The 11,898-nt window shown below is 39.2% G+C and overlaps 1 long non-coding RNA gene across 2 annotated transcripts; it reads left to right on the top strand.

The window, feature by feature from the left end:
- The first annotated feature begins 690 nt into the window (after positions 1 to 690).
- On the top strand, positions 691 to 10,921 carry LOC122016189. Of its 2 annotated transcripts, XR_006121080.1 has the most exons (4): positions 691 to 999; positions 1,085 to 1,207; positions 1,624 to 1,707; positions 10,584 to 10,921. It is a non-coding gene; the product is annotated as an uncharacterized LOC122016189 (long non-coding RNA). The 2 variants fall into 2 exon arrangements; XR_006121081.1 differs by lacking the exon at positions 1,624 to 1,707.
- Positions 10,922 to 11,898: the final 977 nt, after the last annotated feature.

The following is an 11,898-nucleotide window of genomic DNA, read 5'->3' as shown; positions in this document are numbered from 1 at the left end:
TGAATAATATGATTAAAAAATTTTCTACTATTTTTCTATATTTTTTTTATATGATCAAAAGTAGAAATTAAAGGAATTAAGTTAAGGGGAAGTTTAAAAATATTTAATGTTTTTTATTGTAATTTTCTATATTTTCTGTCTTGTAGTTAATTTTATAAATTTAAATTATGATCATTTTAAATTTAAATTTATTATTTGCTTACCCTACCTTTACTCGGGTTGATGCACATCAAAAAGAAGAAGATTGTAAGTATTTCGGGTTATTTTTTATATGATCAACCGAGTTAAGTTGAGCTATGTATGTTTGATGTCTTGTGTCTGAGTGTATAGAAACTAGGAACACAAGAAGTCGAGTGAAAGACCTGGCAAGCAAGAAAAATGGCACAAGAAGTAAGTTGACGGGCTTGATGCATCTAAGAGATAAAGAACTGTGGAATAGTACATGTAAGATCCGACAATCAAATAATAAGTGTTATTAGAGAAATAATCTTATTAGATTTTTCAAAAAAATTTAAAAAATTTTCGGGATTTAAACGAAGTTCGTATGACATGTTTAAGAAGATGAATCAATTAGATTTATGGAAAATCGGTTTGGAATATCCTTTAAATGGGAGTTGATTGATTTCATTAAGCTTAATGTTGGGATAAATTAACCTAAATATAAAAGCTTAACTTAGGTTTAATCCCCAATCATTTCATGACCTCTTCTCCTCCCCATCATCGCGACTCCCATCTTTGCCCCAATGCCACAGCCAACGCCATCACCCGATTCCGCTGGCACCACTGATCCACCACTGCCTTGCTCCTCATGCGCATCGCTGCCACCTCGACACCACTGCTCGATCTCAATTTCCTAGTTGTTGACCGGGTAGGAGCTTCTATAGCCCAATCCACCGTCGCCTCTCCCCTTTCGATCGTGCCATAGATTTGGATCCACCCCATCGCTCTCTATCTGAGCCCAACTCAGCCGTCAGTCGCCACTCATCTGGCCACAAGAAAGTACGATGTGCCCTCTTTACTTTTGCTCTTCCTTTGGTTCAACCACCAACCACTGTTGACATCTGAGTGGCACATGGGGTTGCAGATTGGCGACCATAAACTCTACTGAATCCTTGCCACCATAGTAGTCGGCAATCCCTGAGGCATTGAGTGTTGTTGGGTCAGATTCATAATTGTTGAAGAGGGAGCCAAGCTACGTGTTGTAGAGGTAAGGGAATCTGTAGGTTAAGTGTTAAAAACATGTAAGTTACAGATTGTGTAGGGTTGATTTCTGCTAGTTATTCTAATTCATATAGAAATTTGAAATGTGGAAGGAATGGTGGAGGTTGATTGGGTTGGTTATTATCAGGAGGTTGAGGGGATAGTTTCTTACAAAGAGATCATTGTAAAACAACTTGAAACCATTCCATTACTATTTTAGGGGAGAATTCACGTTTGGTAAACTCTAATTTAATCAATAGATTGGTTGAATTGAAGGTAATCATTAATGAGGGTTGAAGTGTTATATGGATCTATGATTAATCTGATTAAGTTAATTAATTAATTAATAGATTGATTAATTAATTAATAGGTTGATACATTGATTATAGATCCTTAGTTTTGCCTCGTACCCTGTATTGGTAGGATTTGAGCTGGATGTGATCTCTCGGACTTGAAGATGGTTGGAATGATCTACAGATAAAGGCAGATACTTCTTGACTTGTTTCTGTAATACTTTAACCTTAGTGCATAAGTTATGTTTAGATAGGTTGTTGTATTTAACTTAACTCTACTCATATTATTTCATAAGCTTGATACTGTTGGACCCAGATAGGCCGGCAGGAGGGGAGATGAATTGTCTGTTAAGAAATAATGAAAAACCTTCCTCAACTTTTAACTCAGATTAGTAGTGCAATTAAAAACAAAATAAATGAACAACTTAAAAAGAAGAGGCCAAAAGAGTTACTTGGTTACAACCGGAGAGGTTGTTAAACCAAGACAAGTAAACACACTAAAAATCTCCTTCGTTGAAGGTGCAGAAGCCTCTTATACTCGTTGAAAGCTTAGAAAGTAGTTAAGAAATGAATACAGGAGTTATTGTTAATTTCCTAGGTCAAAGGGTATTTTTATAGCCCCAGAAAAATTTTATCCGATGCTTGAAGGCGCCTTCAAGAGGCTTTGAAGGGGCCTCTAGCGTGGAGAAATTATCCATGCGAATATAGAACTTTATCTGTTGGATCGTGAAAGTCGATAGAGGGGGAAGGGGGTGAATATAGATCAAAAAATTCGTAACGAGTGTGCAGCGGAAAAGAAAGAGAGCAATGCTAACAAGAACCGATTTACTTAGTTCGGAGTCTTGGTCAACTCCTACTCCAAGGCTCGCACTCGTCGAGTGCTTTCGTTGGGCAATCACTAATAGTTCACAAAAATATTATAAATGAAAGTACAAGAACTTTTAAAGAGGAAATACCAACAACAATAAAGGAAAAAAAAATCAGCACGTTGTCGGAGAAGCTTCGCAGTGTCGCAGGGGCACAACGCAGTAGAGCAGGCGTTGGAAGACGTTATTGTCAGTTGTTCTTTGCTTCAGAGCTCACCCTCCTTATATAGGAGACTCCAGACGCCTGGACTGTGACGTAGCCCAACCAACCAGTGAGCTCCACGTTGCGACGACTTGCAGGGATAAAATTTGCCTTCCGGGTGCCCGGACCACCGTTCTCCAGTAAGTCCTTCTCCTGCAAGAAAGAGTTAGTCTGACAAAATAATAGCTAAACTACCCTGCAAAATGGAAGTTAGTACAATTATAGTAGAATAGAGTAGTAATTAGGTTCCGTCTCCCTAAGATCGAAATCTAGTCACGATCTCAATTTAGATTTCCGAAATGGATCTAAGTTGAATCGACGCTTAAGTTCCCTACCCGGGAACGCGTCCTCACAGTCACTCTCCTCCAGTGACTTACTTTAACTTACCTGCCAGACGTCCGGTCAGCCCGTCGACCCATCTGGACTTCATGCCAGCTACCTGGTCAACCTACCGACCTAGCAATACTGAGTTAGCACAATAGATAAAAATAGTACAGTAAACCTAAGATTACCTCCCTAGGGTTGTCTAGCTTCACTTACTAGGACTTCCATTGTTCGGCTTCACTCACCAGGACTTCCTCCACCTAGCTTCACTCACTAGGGTCCGACTTCACTCACCGAGACTTCCACCACCTAGCTTCACTCACTAAGGCCCAGCTTCACTCACCGGGACTTCCACCATTTAGCTTCACTCACTAGGGCCCGACTTTACTCACCGATACTTCCACTTTGCCTAACCTTTGGTTAGAACTTACCTTTGTTAGTCATCTAGTCCTAACTAGACTTCTCTCTCCCAAACATCAAGTCATGTTTGGGTTAACCCTTGGTCATATTGTCAAACATCGAAACCCTAGAGGTCGATTGCACCAACACTATCTTTGTTGACGGCTGAATTTTGCTTGGTCGAAGGCGCCTTCCATGGTGGGTTCCTGTTGAAGGTGCCTTCCCACTGAAAGGCGCGGAGGCACCTTTTGTAGGACTGTTGCGGCCGGCTAGGAGGGGGTTGTTGGATATCCTGCAAACACAAAAAGACAAACCATCCTCGAACTCTTTAAACTAACACTTGCATAAATAATAAAGTAAGCTGATAAATTAAAAACATAAAGAAAAAGCGAGGCACAAAAGGTTTACTTGGTTACAACTGATGTGGTTGTTAATCCAAGGAAGATTAAGCTCATTAAAAATCTCCTTCAGGCGGAGAAGCCTCGTACAGCAATGTAGCGCAGAAAACAGAAGCTAAACTGGAATAGAAGCGCACAAGTGTTTGGAATTACAATTTTTAGTTCATTCAAAAGCTTCTGGACCAAGGCTATATTTATAGCCTTGGTCGGGGCGCCTGGAAGGGTTCCGGGCGCGCTGGGGGGATAAAACTTATCCCCCAACGTTCAGATCGAGTCAAAACTCGATCTGGTCAATTTTACTGCTCAGGGCGCCCCGGAGGGTTCCAGGCGCCCCGAAGCCCAAAGTCAACAGTTGTTGACTTTTTCGTCCGGGACTTCTTCTCTGGTTCAGTCCCGCCTCGGTCCGGTTCTTCTCCTCCGGATCCGCTCACTTGGGTGATCTTTGCCATCCGAAAAAGGGCTCACCCGAACCCAACTTCCGGTCTTCTCGAGCAGCCTTCCGCTCTGACTTCTCGTCCCTCGGAATCGTTGCGTGTTTCCTTCTCGTCCACCAGCGTACTCATCGTCAGTCTTCATCCCTCGGTCGCACCGCGTGCTGACCTTCTCGCTAGCTGCGTCTCTTGCTCCTCGAGCAATCTTCCGCTCCGGCTTTCGTCCCTCGGAACCACCGCACGCTTCCTTCTCATCCATCGGGGTACTCTTCCGCAGCACCTCGTCCCTCGGACTGCCGTCCTTCTCGCTAGCTGCGTCTTCCGCTCGACTACCTGTGTTCCTAAGCTCCTGCACACTTAGACACAAGGTTAGAAACAAACAGGACCTAACTTAACTTGTTGATCACACCAAAACAACCTTGGGGTTCCAACAATCTCCCCCTTTTTGGTGTGATCAACCCAAGTTAAGCTAGGGTCAAAAATAGATATGAAATTAAAAAATTTATTGCAATAACATGCAACATGATAGAAAAAATTAAATTTCAACCATTCCAAATTTTAATTTTCAATTTTCTACCTCCCCCTAGACTTATACTTCCCCTTCTCCCCCTTTGATCACAATAAAAATGGGGTACAAAAAGAATCTAAGGGTTAATATAATGAAAATATATATCAATGATTTTCAAGGAAAATATTTCCAAGTCAAGGAAAATTTCTAAGTCAAGAAATAACTTTTGAAAAAAAATTTCAAGTATTTGTCATCAAAAAACTTTCTAAGCTGAAAAGTTTATGCAAGAAAATTTAAGAGAATTGATAACATTAAAAGAAATTTTCTATGCATTTATTTATTTATATATTCTAATGCTTTTATCAGAAAATTTTAAATTTCCATTTTAATTTATCATAATTTCTTAACTTTGAAGCAAGAAACTTTGAGCATGTAGAAATTTGTGCAAATTGTAACATGTCATTTTCTATTGTATTTTGAATTCCTAATTTGCAAAGATATTTCGATAATATAAACTTGATAAAGTTTTTCAACAATACTTCTGATTTGCAAACTTCGTTCGATAAAATATTTTGTAATTTGCAAAAGTATTTTGACAACATAAATTTGCAACAATCTGTGGATAATAGATTTACTACTCCGAAAAACTCTTTCGATAATATCTCTAATTTGCAAACTTTGTTCGAAAAAATGTTTCGTAATTTGTAAGATTCTTTTGTCAAATCATTTTGCGATTCGAAAAACTCTTTCAACGAGATAATTTGTACTTCGGAAAAAATTTTAGATCCGGAAAAAGTTTTCGAAAAAATACTTTGTGATTCGCAAGAATCTTTTGTCAAAACATTTTGTAATTCGAAAAATTCTTTCGATGATTCAATTTTTGATTCGCAAAAATCTTCAGGTAATTTGATTAATTGAACCAGTTGTTCGGAGGTTCGAGTCCATACCTGACTTACCTCGTCGGTCGTTGGTTCTCCCCCTGTTGAATTACTTTCTTCCGAAGATTCTCCCCCTTCATTGATCTCGGGATGTACTTCGGCTGTTGGGGCTGTCTCGGTAATTTCTTCCATCTCGGATTCTGATGACGGCTCGATGTCTATTGAGGGGACGGCTTCAATCGGTTCTTCGTAGAGTTTTAAGAACTTTTCCCAAAGTTTTTTTGAGTTCTTGTATTCGCCGATTCTTTTGAGATCTTCATTTGGTATCACGGTTAGGAGATGAAATTCTGCCCGTTCGTTTGCCATCGATTCGTTACGTTGCTTTTTGTTCCAGAGACGTAGATCGAGTCTTTCTCCGTTCGTGTTCTTCGGTTCTTCATAACCAGATTTTAAAATTAAAGAAATACCAAGGTCTGAGTTAAGGTATACCTCCATTTGTTTTTTCCATGAAGAAAACTCCCCCTCGAATGCTGGTGGATATTCGCTAGCTTCGGCCATTGTTTTGTTGCTTCAGATGGCGGTTAGTCCTTCTGAGGCGTACTATGCTCTGATACCACTTGTAGGACCGTTGCGGCCGGCTAGGAGGGGGTTGCTGGATATCCTGCAAACAGAAAAAGACAAACCCTCCTCGAACTCTTTAAACTAACACTTGCATAAATAATAAAGTAAGCTGATAAATTAAAAGCATAAAGAAAAAGCGTGGCACACAAGGTTTACTTGGTTACAACCGATGTGGTTGTTAATCCAAGGAAGATTAAGCTCACTAAAAATCTCCTTCAGGCGGAGAAGCCTCGTACAGCAATGTAGCGCAGAAAACAGAAGCTAAACTATAACAGAAGTGCACAAGTATTTGGAATTACAATTTTTAGTTCATTCAAAAGCTTCTGGGCCAAGGCTATATTTATAGCCTTGGTCGGAGTGCCTAGAATGGTTCCGAGCGCCCTGGGGGGATAAAACTTATCCCCCAACGTTCAGATCGAGTCAAAACTCGATCTGGTCAATTTTACTGCTCCGGGCGCCCCGGAGCCCAAAGTCAACAGTTGTTGACTTTTTCATCCGGGACTTCTTCTCTGGTTCAGTCCCGCCTCGGTCCGGTTCTTCTCCTCCGGATCCGCTCACTTGGGTGATCTCTGCCATCCGGAAAAGGGCTCACCCGAACCCAACTTCCGGTCTTCTCGAGCAGCCTTCCGCTCCGGCTTCTCGTCCCTCGGAATCGTTGCGTGTTTCCTTCTCATCCACCAGCGTACTCATCCGCAGTCTTCGTCCCTCGGTCGCACCTCGTGCCGACCTTCTCGCTAGCTGCGTCTCTTGCTCCTCGAGTAATCTTCCGCTCCGGCTTTCATCCCTCGGAACCACCGCACGCTTCCTTCTCGTCCACCGGGGTACTCTTCCGCAGCACCTCATCCCTCGGACTACCGTCCTTCTCGCTAGCTGCGTCTTCCGCTCGACTACCTGTGTTCCTAAGCTCCTGCACACTTAGACACAAGGTTAGAAACAAACAGGACCTAACTTAACTTGTTGATCACACCAAAACAACCTTGGGGTTCCAACACCTTTAACTCCACTGAGGGCGTCTCCAGCAGCTCCGCAGCTCCCTTTTGGCTCTCTTGATGCTCCGATCGCCTGTGTGATTTTGTCCATTCGGAATAGGGCTCAGCCGAACCCAATTTCTGACCTTTTTCTTAAGTAGACTTCCTCCTCGGCTTCTCGTTCCTCGGACCACCACGCACGTCCTTCTCGTCCATCGGTATACTCTTCTGCAGCACCTCGTCCCTCGGATGCACTGAGCCCGTCGACTCTCTTCCTGTGCCATCCTTCTCGCTAGCTGCGTCTTCCGCTCGACTTTCTGCGCTCCTAAGCTCCTGCACACTTAGACACAGAGATCAAATACTAACATGACCTAACCTGACTTGGTTAATCACATCAAAACTATCACGGAGTTCCAACAGATACTTGGTTGCTTGATTTTTGAGATGATCGATTCCATATCTATATAATCTCTCATTGGCCATCTATGATATTTAGTAGATATTGGATATTTTATTTATTTACATTTATTGTTGTATATATATACTGGACATGCTGGTTATAGATCTGATATCAATTGAAAAATATTTTATTGTTTGGAAGTGTTTCAACAAATGAAAATAAAAAAGTTTTCTATTGTACTAAGCTAAAGACAGAAAGGAAGAAAGCGAGTGAATGAGATAATTCCTCATCTTCAAATCAACCCTTTCTAGATATTGTCTCAATAAATAAGTAAATTTTTAGTAACATGTTAATATAATTCTAAGAAGCAAAGGAAAATTCCAAGTTAAGAGTTAATAAGAAAAAAGTCTCTAAGATACTTTTTTTATATTTTGAGGATACTGTGGTATAGCTGTTTGCTATATCTATGGTAATGATTATTTGCATATTGCTCATCAGAGCATTTCATGAATGTTGGCAACTATGTCTCCCTTGTGGTTGAGGGAGTCGTCGGCCGTTGTTGCTCACTCCGCTACTCAGAGTAGTGTGCTTGGAGTGAGTGTAGCTTGTCTTGACGTGCCCAACTCACTTCACTCAAGGGTAGTGTTAGCTAGAATTGCTAGCAGTAGAGACCCCGTTGCTATGTAACTAGATAGCTACTCATCAGACTGTCCATTCGCATTACTCAGGAGTAGTGACTGTTGGCAGTGTGTACAATTGTCATTGTCCCGATTTCTCGACCATACAGGAGTGGTGGTAGCTGGGGGGTGGGTGAGAGTGACCAAGTTATGCATATGATATGTGATTGCGTATGCTGCTATTGTATTATATATTTGTGACTGTGATATGTTTACATATGCTTGAGATATATTTGTTGCATGTTCATCGACACTGGATTACTTATTGGTAGTATGTATATGTCATATATGTTGCTCTTATAGTTATGAGCATTACATTTGTAGATCTTCACTTATTCCTTACTTTCTTAGTATATGAGTTCGGATATGAATAGGGGTTGATTCAATTAATCTAAGGTTGAGATTTAATTATACATTGGTAATATAACCTAAACCTAATTCCCACTTCATTCCCTCACCCCTCTCATAATGATCCTCCTCCTCTCCGCCACCACAACCCATGCCCTAAGCCTCGGTCGACCGACGTCTCCATGCCGACGATCTCCTCAGTGGACGATGCCACAAGCAACATACTTTCGCGACCGACGGGGTTTTGAATTTGATAATCTACTCATTCTTCCGCAAACTATCAGCAAATTTAATAGTAGACAAATTGATTTCGAGGTTGTAATATTTCTGCATAAGGGAATTTGGTTTTATTTGCAGCAATTTGGTTTTATTTGCAGCAGATTTGGTATAGTGCAAAACCATTTTGATGTTGTATTGTTTCTTCTTATTGGTTCCGATTTTCTTGCAGCAGATTTTATGAGTGTATGATTGAGTTTATTTGATGTTGTATTTTTTTTTTCTGATAACACATGTTTTGGGACATCACTAGTAGAAAATTGTGTGGAATGGTTTTAGTTTGCTGGATCGAACAAGATTGATGCTTGGGTTGTGATCTGTTTGCTTAATTCTTTGTCAGTTTCAGATTTATTTGGACAGATTCGAAGGTGTTGTATTAATTTCGTTGTGCATATTCTCCTTGCACTGGCTACAGAAATTTTGGAACAAATTTGAAGGTGAACTCTATTTCGTGTGTGTTTTCACTTCTTGTATTGGCTGCAGATTTAGTGGATAGATTTCAAAGGTTGTGATTCGATTTGGAATGTCGTTTTCATTCTTCAAAGTAGCTTGGTTTCAGGACAGATTTGGATGTGATGAACCAAACTTGATGTAGTTCTATTTGGCAAAATGGTTTTAAATTCTGAGCAGATTTGCAAATTTTGAATTTGATTGGTTTTGGCAAACTGGTTTTGAATTCTGGATTAATTTGGAAGACTGTGAATTGAGTTTGATGTTGATTCACTTGTGGCCTATTGGATTCGGATTTCTGGATAGACTTGAAGGGTGAGAATCGATTTCGAAGTCGTCTTTCTTTTCTCAAGATAGTAGTAACTTTGTGACAGATTTGGTAGGATGTGTATCGTTTTCAATATTGTGATCACTTCTTCATATTGGTTTGAAATTCTAGTACGAACTTGGAAGTAAGGGAAATTGGTGTTGATTTAATAGTTGTTCTTTTGTTTTCTCTAGCTATGCATGATCAGATTGAAACAAAATAAAGATATAATTGGGTAAGCATGTGATGATATCTCATTTTTCGTAAAGGTTCAATTAATTATTATGCATGTATGTTGGCAAGTATTATTTCGTCTAGTAAGTATGGACTTTTGGGAAAGGAAAGAGAGGTAGGCGTGTAAACAATTTTGTAGAAGTTCCCAAGTTCTTCATGAGGTTTTGTGTTGACTTCTGGTTCTAGTTTTTGGATTATTTCTTGTTACGACTAGATGGTATGAATTATGTAGATTTTCTCGTTTATGTTATGAAAAAGAAGTTGTCTATTCAATTATTTTTCTTGTATGACTTGATGGTATGATCTATGCATGTTATCTCCTATATGTTAGGATAAGCTGAAGTTAGGAATCTCCTACTTGAATAACTGAAAATTTTGGTGAATAAGTGGTGATAATACGGGATTGGTGCTCTGGAATAATCTCCTGAGAGGGTCTTTTCAAACATAACTGTTAATGCAATGTATGATGGTTTCGACTAGATGGATATATAGTTTCCCTCAAGAGGTACTTCCCAATGAGTCATGAGTATGCACTGAATAATTGTGCTCTAATAAAGGTTACCACAAATGCACCATGCTTATTGATAGTAGATTATATTAAAGTTTTCCTTATTGTGTATGTTATCAAATACAACTTGTACTCTTAGTAAATGAGGTTAAAGTTCTTTTATTATGGATATTATAGCATGCTTGATTTTGATTGAAGTTAAAATGTAAAAGAAAGTTCATGTTCATAATTCCTAGTTTTAAATATTGCTTTTCTATTTTCATCATGTACCTACTTATGGGAAATATATTTACAGGTCAGTAGACTCACAATGTAAATGATATAGGTGTAGAAGATGTCACCAAGGAGGTGATAGAGGACGTAGAGGTGGAGTAACTGAGTAGATGAGATGGAATGCATAACACACTGTCCAAGGAGCTTAAGAGCCTGTTAATAAATGTAGTCTTTTGATTGTGTGAGTTGGAGACTATTCATTTTATGTTTTCATATTTTGTCATTGGGAGTTTAAAAAAAAAATTCATTCGAAAGATATATATTGAGAATTGAAGTTTGTATGTGATGAAATTGTCTTTGGGTCTAAAGTAAATGTGGTATGCTATATGTTGGATGTCTTAGGAAGGGAGTTATGGGTCATTTCATTAATTTTTTCCTATGAAACTGTATACCTTTAAATTTCTAGATATATATATTATGTTCATGCACTATCTGTCTATTACCTACTAAGTCACTTGCACTCATCACCTTTTGAACTAGTTTCTTTTTTCACCAGGGAGTAGGTAGATGATTTATGGAGTCACTTGGAGATCCTATCCGTCAGTTTTATGTCATATATTGAGCGACTTCTTTCGTTATTGCTTCCACTTGCATTATTGGTTTTAGATTTGTACGTGTGATATGTATCTTTTATACGAAGTTTAGCCTTATGACTTTCTTGTAATTGTGTTGATGTTGTTGTGTCAAGTCTAGCCGGCTCGTAGTCAGTTGTGTTGTTTATGTGTTTTGCTTATGTCTTCCGTTGTGTTTTTGGTCTAGCCGTGTGGGTTGTATATTATCTTGTGTTTAGGGATGGCAATGGGTAGGATTTCATATCCTCCGTACCCATCCCCATTTATTATATCTATACTCATACTCATCCTCATACCCATCGGGTATTTAACTTTCATACTCATCCGCATACCCGTCGGAGTTTCGGGTATCCATATCCTACCCATCATCCTATTATTCCCTATTATTCTCATTTAAAAAAAAAATATTTCAATGTACTTGTCAACTCTTCCTCGTCTCACGCTCCTTCGATCGGGTGAACATTTTTCGTGGAAAAGAAGATGAGATGCGTGTTGATAACAGGATAAAGAGACAAACTAAGTTTTTTTTCTAAGACGAAAAACGGGCTAAAGTTTTTTCTTTCCCAATAAAAAATGAGGCTTATAAATAAATAAATAAATATATATATATATATATATATATATATATATATATATATATATATAAATATATCGTGTATCGGGTAGGGTATGGGTAGGATTTTACCACATCCGTCTCCATACCCATACTCGAAATACCCATACCCAAATACCCATTTACTATAATCGGATATAAAAATTCCCTCC

The sequence above is a fragment of the Zingiber officinale genome, chromosome 8B, assembly GCF_018446385.1.
Source record: "Zingiber officinale cultivar Zhangliang chromosome 8B, Zo_v1.1, whole genome shotgun sequence".
NCBI lineage: Eukaryota > Viridiplantae > Streptophyta > Magnoliopsida > Zingiberales > Zingiberaceae > Zingiber > Zingiber officinale.
Note: the sequence above shows the minus strand (reverse complement) of the source record. Positions and strands in the feature narration are given on the sequence as shown.